The following is a 12,089-nucleotide window of genomic DNA, read 5'->3' on the forward strand; positions in this document are numbered from 1 at the left end:
AGCTAAATGGACTAAAAAAATCAACAACTCTTCTTGGATCAATAAGAGAGAGGAGGACCCAGGGCAAACTGCTGCCCCCAAGATTGAGAGAGACACACATGTATACAGGGAGTCACAGCTTACCAGAGCAGAGACTCTTGAGCAGAAACTAATGTGGGAACCAGGGCCAGGTAGGAAAAATGAACTGTAATTCACAGATGGCTAGAGGCTCAGTGAAGATGATTCTGAGTGTTAAAAACTCCAGGAAGATCCAGCCATAGAGCGACCACCTCTGTATTGTGATATTTATCTCCAGGAGCTTGACCAGATTCCCACAGTATATATCTGAGAAACAATTTTGAAATATGCCAGAGTACTCTTTTCTTAACAAGCCCTGCCTTCAAGGGAAACTAGTTAACCAGAGCCTAACTGGCTGGGGTATTATTAGAGCCTACCTGACGTAGGGAAGGAAAATACCCAACTCTAGTCTACTCTGGCCATCCTGTCCCACCTAAGCAAGAGAAAAAAATTGAGAACCATTTGTAAGCTCACAGTCCAGAGACATAGGCTCACTAAGAGACTGAGATCTAATCACAGGACTATAGAACACTTCCCCCTCAACACATACTTTATCCCCATATTACTAAAGGTCTATTTACAGTAGTTCCTTTTACCCAACATGTCATGTCTGCCTATGCAGAAAAAATTTCAAGGTATACCAAAAGGCAAGAAACACAAGTTGAAGAGATAAAGCAAGCATCAGAATCAGACATGGCAGGGATGCTGGAATTATTAGACTGGGATTTAAAACAACTATGATCAATATGCTAAGGGCTCTGATGGATATAGTAGGCAGCATGCAAAAAGAGATGGGCAGTGTAAGCAGAGAGATGAAAATCCTAAGAAAGAACCAAAAAGAAATGCTAGAGATACAAAACACTGTAACAGAAATGAAGAATGTCTTTGATGGGATTATTAGTAGATTGGACGTGGCTGAGGAAAGAATCTCTGAGCTAGAAGATATATCAACAGAAGCCTTGAAAACTGAAAAGCAAAGAGAACAAAAACTGAAAAAAAAAAGAACAAAATATCCAGGGACTGTGGGACAATGGTAGAGGAGGAACATAGGTGTATTGGGAGTACCAGAAGGAGAAGAAAGAGAGAAAAGAACAGAAGAAATATTTGAAACAGTAATGACAGAATTTCCCCAAATTAATCTTAGACACCACACCACATATCCAGGAAGTTCAGAGAACACCAAGCAGAATAAACTCCAAATAACTACACCTAGGCATGTCATCTTCAAACTACAGAAAACCAAAGATAAAGAAAAAATTTTGAAAGAACCTAGATGGAAAAACACCTTGCCTATAGAGGAATAAAGGAAAGAACTGCATTTGACTTATCAGAATCCATGCAAGAAGAATGGAGTAAAATGTTTAGTGTTGAGAGAAAAACACCACCAACATGGAATTCTGTACCCTGTAAAATTATCCTTCAAAAATGAAGGACTTTCTTAGATGGGCAAGAATTGGGTGGAATTTGTTGCTAGTAGGTCTGCCTTGCAAAAAATATTAAAAGAAGTTTTTTAGAGAGAAGGAAAATAACATAGGTCAGAAATTTAGATCTACGTAAAGTTAAGAAGAGCACTGAGGAAGAAATAAGAGGGTAAAATAAAAACTTTTAATTTTCATATTCCTAAGTGATCTAACAGATAACAGTTTCTTCAAAATAATACTAACAATGTACTCACTTATCCATGGTTACGCATATAGCTTATTTTGCTTGTATATGCTAACATATCTATGCTTATGTATACTTATGTATAAGTGAAGTGAATGGCAGCAATTATACAAGGGATGGGAGGGAGGAATTAAGATTTTTTGTTATTGTAAAGTATTCAGATGACCCATGAAGTGGCATAGTGTTATTTGAAAGTGGACTTGGATTAGCTGTAAACATACATTGCAAACTCTACAGCAACCACTACAAAAAGTAAAAGAAGAAGTATAACAGATATGCTATGAAAGGGGAGAAAATGGAATCATATAAAATGCTCAATTAAAACTACAAAAGTCAGATTGAGAGCTTGGATCAAGATAGCAGAGTAGGAAGATCCTTTGCTCACCTTCTCCCATGGACATACCAGACTACAACTACATATAGAACTATTACTGAGGATGATCTGAATACTAGCAGAACAGATTTTCCAAACTAATAATATAAATAAAAAGCCACAATGAGATGGGTAAAAGGGGTGGAAAAATGGTCTAGTTAGGACTCAAACCCAGTGCAGTGACCCAAAAAAGGAGGGATATCACAACCGTAGAGGTCCTCCTGGACAAGTGAGGGGCCTGAGCCCCACATCAGCCTCCTCAGCCCAGGGGATCTTGCACAGGAAGACAAGCCCCCATAATGTCTGGCTTTGAAAACCAGTGGGGCTTACATTGAAGAGAGCTGGAGGGCTATAAGAAACCAAGACTCTTATCTTAAAAGGCTCATGCACAAACTCACTCTCTCTGTCACAGCACAGAGGCAGCAGTTTAAAAAGTGCCTGAGTTATATGTGAAGGTGATTCATTGACTAATTTTTGGGCACGTGCCAAAGGGGTAGAGGTTTGTTGCAACATTCTCCGGGGACAGAAGCTCTGGCAGGCACCATTTTTTTTTAACTCTCCTTTCTAGCTGGCCTGACCCTGGCAAGCACCATTTCTGACACTCTCCGTGTACCTTACTAGTACCACTTGCCCCACCCTGGCATTCCCTTGTGGGCCTGCTCTGGCTAGTGCCCCTGCAAAGTGGCCCCAACTCTACCCCACCAGCCCTGGCCAGCCCTGGAGCTCCCACTCTGGGGGCCAGCCCCACACACCAGTGCACCCACAGCAATTGTGGCCCAGTCACAACAGAAGGGCACACACAACCAAGTAGGGGACACACCAGGAGCACCTGACTCTGGTGATCAGACAGAATTATGCCACTGAGCCCCACTGGCACCTTCAACATAAGGCTACCACTTCAGGACCAAGAAACAAAGCTGATCTACCTAATACATAGAAATACAGAGAGTTAGGCAAAATGAGGAGACAAGGGAATATGTTCCAAATGAAAGAACAAGACAAAACCTCAGAAAAAAGAACTAAGTGAAACAGAGTTAAGCACTCTACCAGACAAAGAGTTCAAAGTAATGGTCATGAATATGCTCACTGAACTCAGGAGAAGAATGGATGAACACAGTGAGAACTTCAACAAAGAGGTAGAAAATATAAAAAACAACCAATCAGAGCTGAAGAATACAATAACCGAAATGAAAAACACACTAGAGGGAATCAACAGCAGATTAGATTATACAGAGGAATGGATCAGCAGTCTGGAAGAAGAGCTAGTGGAAATCACCCAAGTGGAACAGCAAAAGGAAAAAGAGTAAAAAAATGAGAATCACTTACAGGACCTCTGGAACAACATCAAGCATAATTACATTTGCATTATACAGGTCCCAGAAGGAGAAGAGAGAGAGAGAAAGGAAGAGAAAACCTATTTGAAGAAATAATGACTGAGGACTTCCCCATGCTGGCAAAGGAAACAGGCATCCAAGTCAGGAAGCACAGAGAATCCCAAATAAGATGAACCCAAAGAGGCCCACACCCAGACACATTATAATTAAAATGTCAAAATTTAAAGATAAAGAGTCTTAAAAGCAGCAAGAGAAAAACAGCTAATTGTTTTCCTAACTCAAAAACTAAACTAACTAAAATAAGAAGGGAACCCCCGTAATACTATCAGCTGATTTTTCAGCAGAAATCTTACAGGTCAGAAGGGAGTGGCACAATATATTCAAAGTGCTGAAAGGAAAAAACTTACAACCAAGAATACTCTACCCAGCAAGGTTATCGTTCAGAATTGAAGGAGTGATAAAGAATTTCCCAGACAGGAAAAAGCTAAAATTATTCATCACCACTAAATTAGCCTTACAAGAAATATTAAGGGGACTTATTTAAACAGAAGAGAAAAGGTCATAACTAGAAATAAGAAAATAATGAAGGAAAAAACATCACTGGTAATGGCAAATATAGTAAAAGTGGTCAATCAGCCATCCATATGACTAGTTTGAAGGTTAAAAGACAAAAGTAGTAAAATCATCTATGTCTACAATAATTAGTTAAGGAATACACAAAATAAAAAGATGTAAAATATGATGTCAGAAACATTAAAAGTAGAGGGAGGAAGTAAAAGTATAGTGCTTTTAGAAAGTATTCAAACTTAAGCAGCCATCAACTTAAAATAGACTTCTATGTACATAGGTTGTTATACATGAACCTCATGGTAACCACAAACCAAAAACCTATAATAGATACAAAAAAATAAAGAAAAGGGAATACAAGCATAGCACTAAAAAAAGGCACCAGATAACAAGGGAAGAGAACAAGAAAAGGAGAAAGAAACAGAGAACTACAAAACAGCCAGAAAGCAATTAAAACAATGGTAATAAATACATACCTATCAATAATTAAATGCAAATGGACTCAATGTTCCAATCAAAAGACATAAGGTGGCTGAATGGATTTAAAAAAGACCCATATATATGCTGCCTACAAGAGACTCACTTCATATCTATCAACACACAGACTGAAAGTGAAGGGATGGGAAAAGATATTCTACGCAAATGGAAATGAAAAGCAGGCTGGGGTAGTAATACTTATATCAGACAAAATAGACTTTAAAACAAAGACAGTGACAAGAGACAAAGAGGGTATTACATATATCAATCCAACAAGAGGATGTAACACTTGTAAATATCTATGAACTCAACATAAGAGCACCTCAATACATAAAGCAAATATTAACACACATAAAGGGAGAAACTGACAATAATACAATAACAGTAGGGGACTTTAACACCCCGCTTACATCAATGAATAGATCATCCAGACAGAAAATCAACAGGGAAACGTTGGCCTTAAATGACTCATTAGATGGACTAATAGATATATACAGAATATTTTATCCAAAAACAGCAGAATACACATTCTTTTCATGTGCACATGGAACAGAATAGGTCACATGTTAGGGCACAAAAAAGTCTCAGTAAATTTAAGAAGATTGAAATCATATCAAGCATCTTTTCATACCACAACAGTATGACACTAGAAATCAGTTACAGGAACAAAACTTGAGGGACCAGCCATGTGGCCGAGTGGTTAAGTTCATGTGCTCTGCTTCAGCAGCCCAGGGTTTCACCGGTTTGGATCCTGGGTGTGGACATGGCATCACTCATTGGGCCATACTGAGGTAGTGACCCACATGCCAGAACTGGAGGGACCCACAACTAAAATATAGAACTATCTGCTGAGGGAATTTGGGGAGAAAAAGCAGGAAAAAAAAAAGAAGATTGGCAATAGTTGTTAGCTCACGTGCCAATCTTAAAAAAAAGAAAATGAAAAAAACACAAACATGTGGAGGCTAAAGAACATGCTATTAAACAACCAATGAGTTAACAAAGAAATCAAAGAAGAAATTAAAAAATATCTTGAAACAAATGAAAATGGAAATACAACATTGCAAAATCTATGGGACACAGCAAACGCATTTTTAAAAGGGAACTTTTTAGTGATACAGGCCCACCTCAGGAAACAAGAAAAATCTCAGATAAACAGAGCTGTAGCTCTAACCTTACAGCTAAATAAACTAGAAAAAGAAGAACAAACAAAGCCCACAGTTAGTTGAAGGGAGAAAATAATAAAGATCAGAATATAAATAAAGTAAAGACTAAAAGGCAATAGAAAAGATCAATGAAACTAAGAGCTGGTTCTTTGAAAAGATACAGAAAATTGATAAAGCTTTAGCTAGACTCATCAATGAAGAAAAAAGAGAGGGCCCAAATAAATAAACTCAGAAATGAAAGAGCTGTTACAGCCAACACCACAGAAATACAAAGGATCATAAGAGATTACTACAAACAATTATACACCAACAATTTGGACAACCTAGAAAAAATTGTGAATTCCTAGAAACATACAATCTTCCAAGACTGAATCAGGAAGAAACAGAAAATCTGAACAGAACAATAACTAGCAATGAAATTGAATCAATAATCAAAGAACTTCCAATAAACAAAAGTCTAGGACCAGATGGTTTCATAGGTGAATTCTACGAAATATTGAAATAAGAGTTAATACTTATCCTCAAACTATTCAAAAAAATTGAAGAGGAAGGAACACTTCCAAACTCATTCTATGAGGCCAGCTATGAAGGCTAGAAAGTCTCCTAAGTCACTCAATCCAGTAGTCTATAGAAATGTGGAATATTAAATTTGGGTGAAGTCTAAACAAACTCAGCAAAAACATGATTATTTTATTGCTGCTGGCTTACAGTGTGAAGTTAGAGATAAATGTCAAGTTAGGTTGGATCACAATGGAAAATTTTCTAATGCAGACTAATGCATTATGCTGAAAAACCAGACAAAGACCCTAGAAAAAAAGAAAATTACAGGCCAACATCTCTGATGAACATAGATGCAAAAATCTTCAGCAAAATATTAGCATACCAAATTCAGCAATATCTTAAAAGCATCATATGCTATGATCAAGTGAGATTTCTCCCAGGATGCCAGGATGGTTTAATGTCTGCAAATCAATCAACGTGATGCACCACATTAACAAATGAAGGATAAAAATCATACGATCAATCACCTCAATAGATGTAGAAAAAGCATTTGACAAAATCCAACATGCATTTATGATAAAAACTCTCAAAGTGTGTATAGAAGGATGTACCCCAACATAATAAAGAGCATATATGATGAACCCACAGCTAACATCATATTCAATGGTGAAAAACTAAAGGTTTTTCCTCAAAGATTAGGAAAAAGACAAGGATGCCCATCCTCACCTCTTTTATTCAGTATAGTATAAGAAGTCCTATCCATAGAAATCAGACAAGCAAAAAAAGTAAAATGCATCCAAATTGGAAAGGAAGAATTAAAATTGTCACTCTTTGCAGATGTCATGATACGTGTACAGAAAACTCGAAATACTTCACAAAAACAATATAAGAACCAATAAATGAGTTCAGTAAAGTTGCAAGATGCAAAATCAATATACAGAAATCTGTAGCATTTCTATACACTAATAACAAACAACCAGAAAGAGAAATTAAGGAAACAAGCGCATTTACAATTGCATCAAAAAGAATAAAATACTTAAGAATAAATTTATCCAAGGAAATGAAAGATCTGTACTCTGAAAACTATAAAACATTGATGAAAGAAATTGCAGACAACACAAATAAATGGAAAGATATGCCATGCTCATGGATTGGATGAATTATTATTGTTAATGGCCATGTTACCCAAAGCAATCTATAGATTCATTGCAATCTCAATAGCATTTTTCACAGAACTAAAACAAATAAACTTTAAATTTGTGTAGAACCATAAAAGACTCCAAATAGCCAAGGGAATCCTGGGAAAGAACAAAGCTGGAGGTGTCATGCTTCCTGACCTCAAACTGTACTACGAAGCTATAGTAATCAAAATAGTATGGTACTGGCACAAAAACAGACACGTAGGTCAATGGAAGAGAATAGAGAGCACAGAAATACACCTACACTTATATATTCAATTAATCTCTGATGAAGGAGGCAAGAGTACACAATGGGGAAAAGAGTCTCTTCAATAAGTGGTGTTGGGAAAACTTGACAGCTACATGCAAAAGAATGAAACTAGACCACTTTTTATACCATATCTAAGAATGGGTTAAAGACTTAAATATAAGATCTGAAACTATAAACATCCTAGAAGAAAACATAGAGGTCAGTTCTTTGAAATTGATCTTAGTAATATTTTTGTGGATCTGTTTCCTCAGGCAAAGGCAGCAAAAGCAAAAATAAACAAATGGGTCTGTATCAAACTAAAAAGCTTTTGCACATTGAAGGAAACCTTCAACAAAATGAAAAGGCAACCTACTGAATGGGTGAAGATATTTGCGAATGATATATATGATAAGGGGTTAATATCCAAAATATATAAAGAACTCATACAACTCAATATAAAAAAATTAGCAATCTAATTAAAAAATGTGCAGAAGAGGGCCAGCCCTGTGGTGTAGTGATTAAGTTTGGTGCACTCTGCTTCGGCAACCAGGTTCACAGGTTCAGATCCCAGGCACGGACCTGCACCACTCATCAACCAGGCTGTGGTGGCAACCCACATATAAAATGGAGGAGGATTGGCACAGATGTTAGCTCAGGGCTAATCGTCCTCAGCTTAAAAAAAAGTTTAAAAAAATGGGCAGAGGACCTGAATAGTCATTTTCCAAAGAAGACATTTAGATGATCAACAGACACATGAAAATATCATAAGCATCACTAATCATCAGGGGAATGCAAATAAAAACCACAATGAGATATCACTTCACACCTCTCAGAATGGCTATTAGCAAAAAGACGAGAAATAACAAGTGTTGGTGAGCATGTGGAGAAAAGGAAACCCTCATACATTGTTGGTGGGAATGTAAAATGGTGCAGCTGATATGGAAAACAGTATGGAATTTTCTCAAAAAAATAAAAATATAACTACCATATGATCTAGCAATTCCACTTATGGGTATTTATGCAAAGAAAACAAAAACACTAATTCAGAAAGATATTGCAACCCTATGTTCATTGCAACATTATTTACAATAGCCAAGTAGCCAAGATTTGGAAGTAACCTAAGTGTCCATCCATAGGTGAAAGGATAAAGAAGATGTGGTATATATATATATATACAATGCAATATTACTCAGCCATAAAAAAGAATAGAATCATACCATTTGGGATAACATGGATGGACCTAGAGGATATTATGCTAAGTGAAATAAGCTAGACAGAGAAACACAAATAACATATGATTTTACCTATACGTGATATCTAAAAAGCAAAACAAAACAGAAACAAACTCATAGCTACAAAGAACAAACTGGTGGTTGCCAAAAAGGAGGGAGTTGGGAGGATGGGCAAAATAGGCGAAAGGGATTAAGAGGTACAAACTTCCAGTTATAAAATAAATAAGTCACAGGTATGTAATGTACAGCATAGAGAATATAATTGATAATATTGTAATAATTTTGTATCATGATAGATGGTTACTATACTGACCGTGGTCGTCATTTTGTAATGTATAAATGTTGAGTCATTATGTTATATACTTGAAACTAATATCATATTGTATTTCAACTATACTTCAACAAAAAAAAGTACAGAAGACGGAAAAAGAATGAGACAAAAATAAGAATAATGAATAAGGGCAACAAATAGAAAACAATAACAGATACAGTAGATATTATTCCAACTGTATCAATAATGGCTTTGAATGTTAATGATCTAAATGCACTGATTAAAAGACAGAGATTGTAAATGGTTTGGGAAAACTGGACAGCCATGTGTAAAAGAACAAAAGGACACCATTATCCCACACCATACATGAAAGTTCACTCAAAATGGATCAAAGACTTGAATGTAAGACCTGAAACTATAAAACTCCTGGAAGAAAATATAGTCAGTATACTGTTTGAATCAGTCTTAGCAGAATCTTTTCAAATACCATGTCTACTCAGGCAAGAGAAACAAAATAAAAAATAAACAAATCGGGCTACCTCAGACTAAAAAGCTTCTGTATGGTAAAGGAAACCATCAACAAAATGAACAGACAACTCACAAACTGGGAGAAAATATTTGAAAATCCTATATCTGACAAGGGATTAATTTCCAAAGTATGTGAAGAACTCATTCAACTCAACTAGAAGAAAATGAACAACCAAATCAAAAAATGAGCAGAGGATAGGAACAGACATTTTCTCGAAGAAGATATACAAGTGGCCAACAGGCATGTGAAAGATGTTCAACATCACTAATTACTAGGGAAATGCAAATTAAAACTACAATCAGATATCACCTTACACTCAATCAGAATGGCTGTAATTAACAAGACAAGAAATAATAAGTGTTAGAGAGGATTTGGAGAAAAAGGGACCCTCATGCACTGCTGATGGGAATGTAAACTGGTGCAGCCACTATGGAAAAAAGTATGGAGATTTCTCAAAAATTGAAAATCAAAATACGATATGATGCAGCTATTCTACTACTGGGTATTTATCCAAAGAACATGAAATCAATAATTCAAAAAGATTTATGCACCCCTTTGTTCATTTCAGCATTTTTCACAATAGCCAAGACGTTCAAGCAACCCAAGTGCCCAGCAAGAGATGGATGGATAAAGACAATGTGGTATATATATACAATGGAATACTCCTCAGCTGTATAAAAAGGCAAAACTGTGCCATTCACTACAATATGGATGAAACTTAAAGGTATTATACTGGTTGAAAGTGAGAGAGAGATAAATACACCATGTAATTTCACTCATATATAGATGATAAACAAGCAAACAGATAAGGAGAACAGATTAGTGGTTACCGGAGGGGAAAGAGGGAGGGAAAAAGGGGTAAGAGGGCACATATATATGGTGATGGCTAAAAACTAGACTATTTGTGGTGAACATGATGTGGTCTATACAAAAACTGATTATATAATAATGTACACCTGAAATTTTCACAGTTATAAACCAATATGACCTCAATAAAACAATTTAAATAAATAAAAGACAGAGATTGTCAGAGCAGATCAAAAAACATGACCCAACTATATGTTGTCTACGAGAACCTCTAAATATAAAGACATATATAGATTAAAAGTAAATGGATGGAGTAAGATATACCATGCTAGCATTAATCAAAAGAAAGCAGGAGTGGTTGTATTAATTTCAGACAAAGCACACCTCAAAGTAAGGAAATTTAATAGGGACAAAGAAAGATATTATGTAATGATGAAGGGGTCAATTCTCCAAGAATATATAACAATTCTTATTGTGTATGTACCTAACAACAGAGCATTAAACTATGTGAGGCAAAAATTGATAGAACTGCAAGGAGAAATAGATGAATCCACTATTATATTTGTTTCCTAACTAATTTTATGAGGCTAGTACTACCCTAATACCAAAACGAGGCAAAGACATTATAAGAAAAGAAAACCAATATGTTTCCTGAATATAGACTCAAAAATCCTCAATAAAATAGTAGCAAATCAAATCCAAAAAGTATAAAAAGTATTATACCCCATGACCAAGTGTGATTTATCCCAGGTATGTAACGCTAATTGAATATTCAAAAATCTATTAATCTAAGCCGTCACATCAACAGGCTAAAAATGAAAAGTCACATGATCACGTCAATAGATGCAGATGAAGCATTTGACAAAATCCAACACCTATTCATAACAAAAACTCTCATTAAACTAGGATAGAGAGGAACTTTCTCAACTTGATACAGACTATCTACAAAAAACCTACAATTAACATCATACTTAATGGTAAGTAACTCAAAGCTTTCCCACTAAGATCAGATCAAGGGAAGGATGCTGCCTATCATCACTCCTTTTAAATATCATACTGGAAGTCCTAACTAATGCAATAAGGCAAGAAGAGAAAATAGGAAGCATGCAGATTGGGAAAGAAGAAATAAAATTATCTTTGTTTTCAAATGACATGATTGCCTGTGTAGAAAATATGAAAGAACTGACCAAAAAAACCACACTTCTTGGAACTAAGAAGTGATTATAGCAAGGTTGCAGGATACAAGGTTAATATATAAAAGTCAATTGCTTTCTTATGTATCAACAATAAACAAGTGGAGTTTGAAATTAAAAAATAATACCATTTATGTTAGTACTCCCCAAAATGAAATACTTAGGTGTAAATGTAACAAGAAATATATACAAGGTCTTTATAAGGAAAACTACAATACTCTGATGAATGAAATCAAAGAGTTAAATAAATGGATTGATATACCATGTTCATGGATAGGAAGACTCAATATTGTCAAGATGTTACTTCTTCCTAACTTGATCTATAGATTCAATGCAATCCATTCAAAATCCCAGAAACTTATTTTGTGAATATCAACAAACTTATTCTAAAGTTTATATGGAGAGGCAAAAGACTAGAATAGCCAACACAATATTGAAGGAGAAGAACAAAGTTGGAGTCCTGATGCTACCTGACTTCAAAATTTACTATAA

General features: G+C 35.7%; 1 protein-coding gene across 5 annotated transcripts in view; it reads left to right on the forward strand.

The window, feature by feature from the left end:
- The window catches only part of IQCM (IQ motif containing M), a 417,125-nt gene that overhangs the window by 231,155 nt on the left and 173,881 nt on the right, over positions 1–12,089 (forward strand). The window lies entirely within an intron of this gene.

This window comes from Equus caballus, chromosome 2, assembly GCF_041296265.1.
Source record: "Equus caballus isolate H_3958 breed thoroughbred chromosome 2, TB-T2T, whole genome shotgun sequence".
NCBI lineage: Eukaryota > Metazoa > Chordata > Mammalia > Perissodactyla > Equidae > Equus > Equus caballus.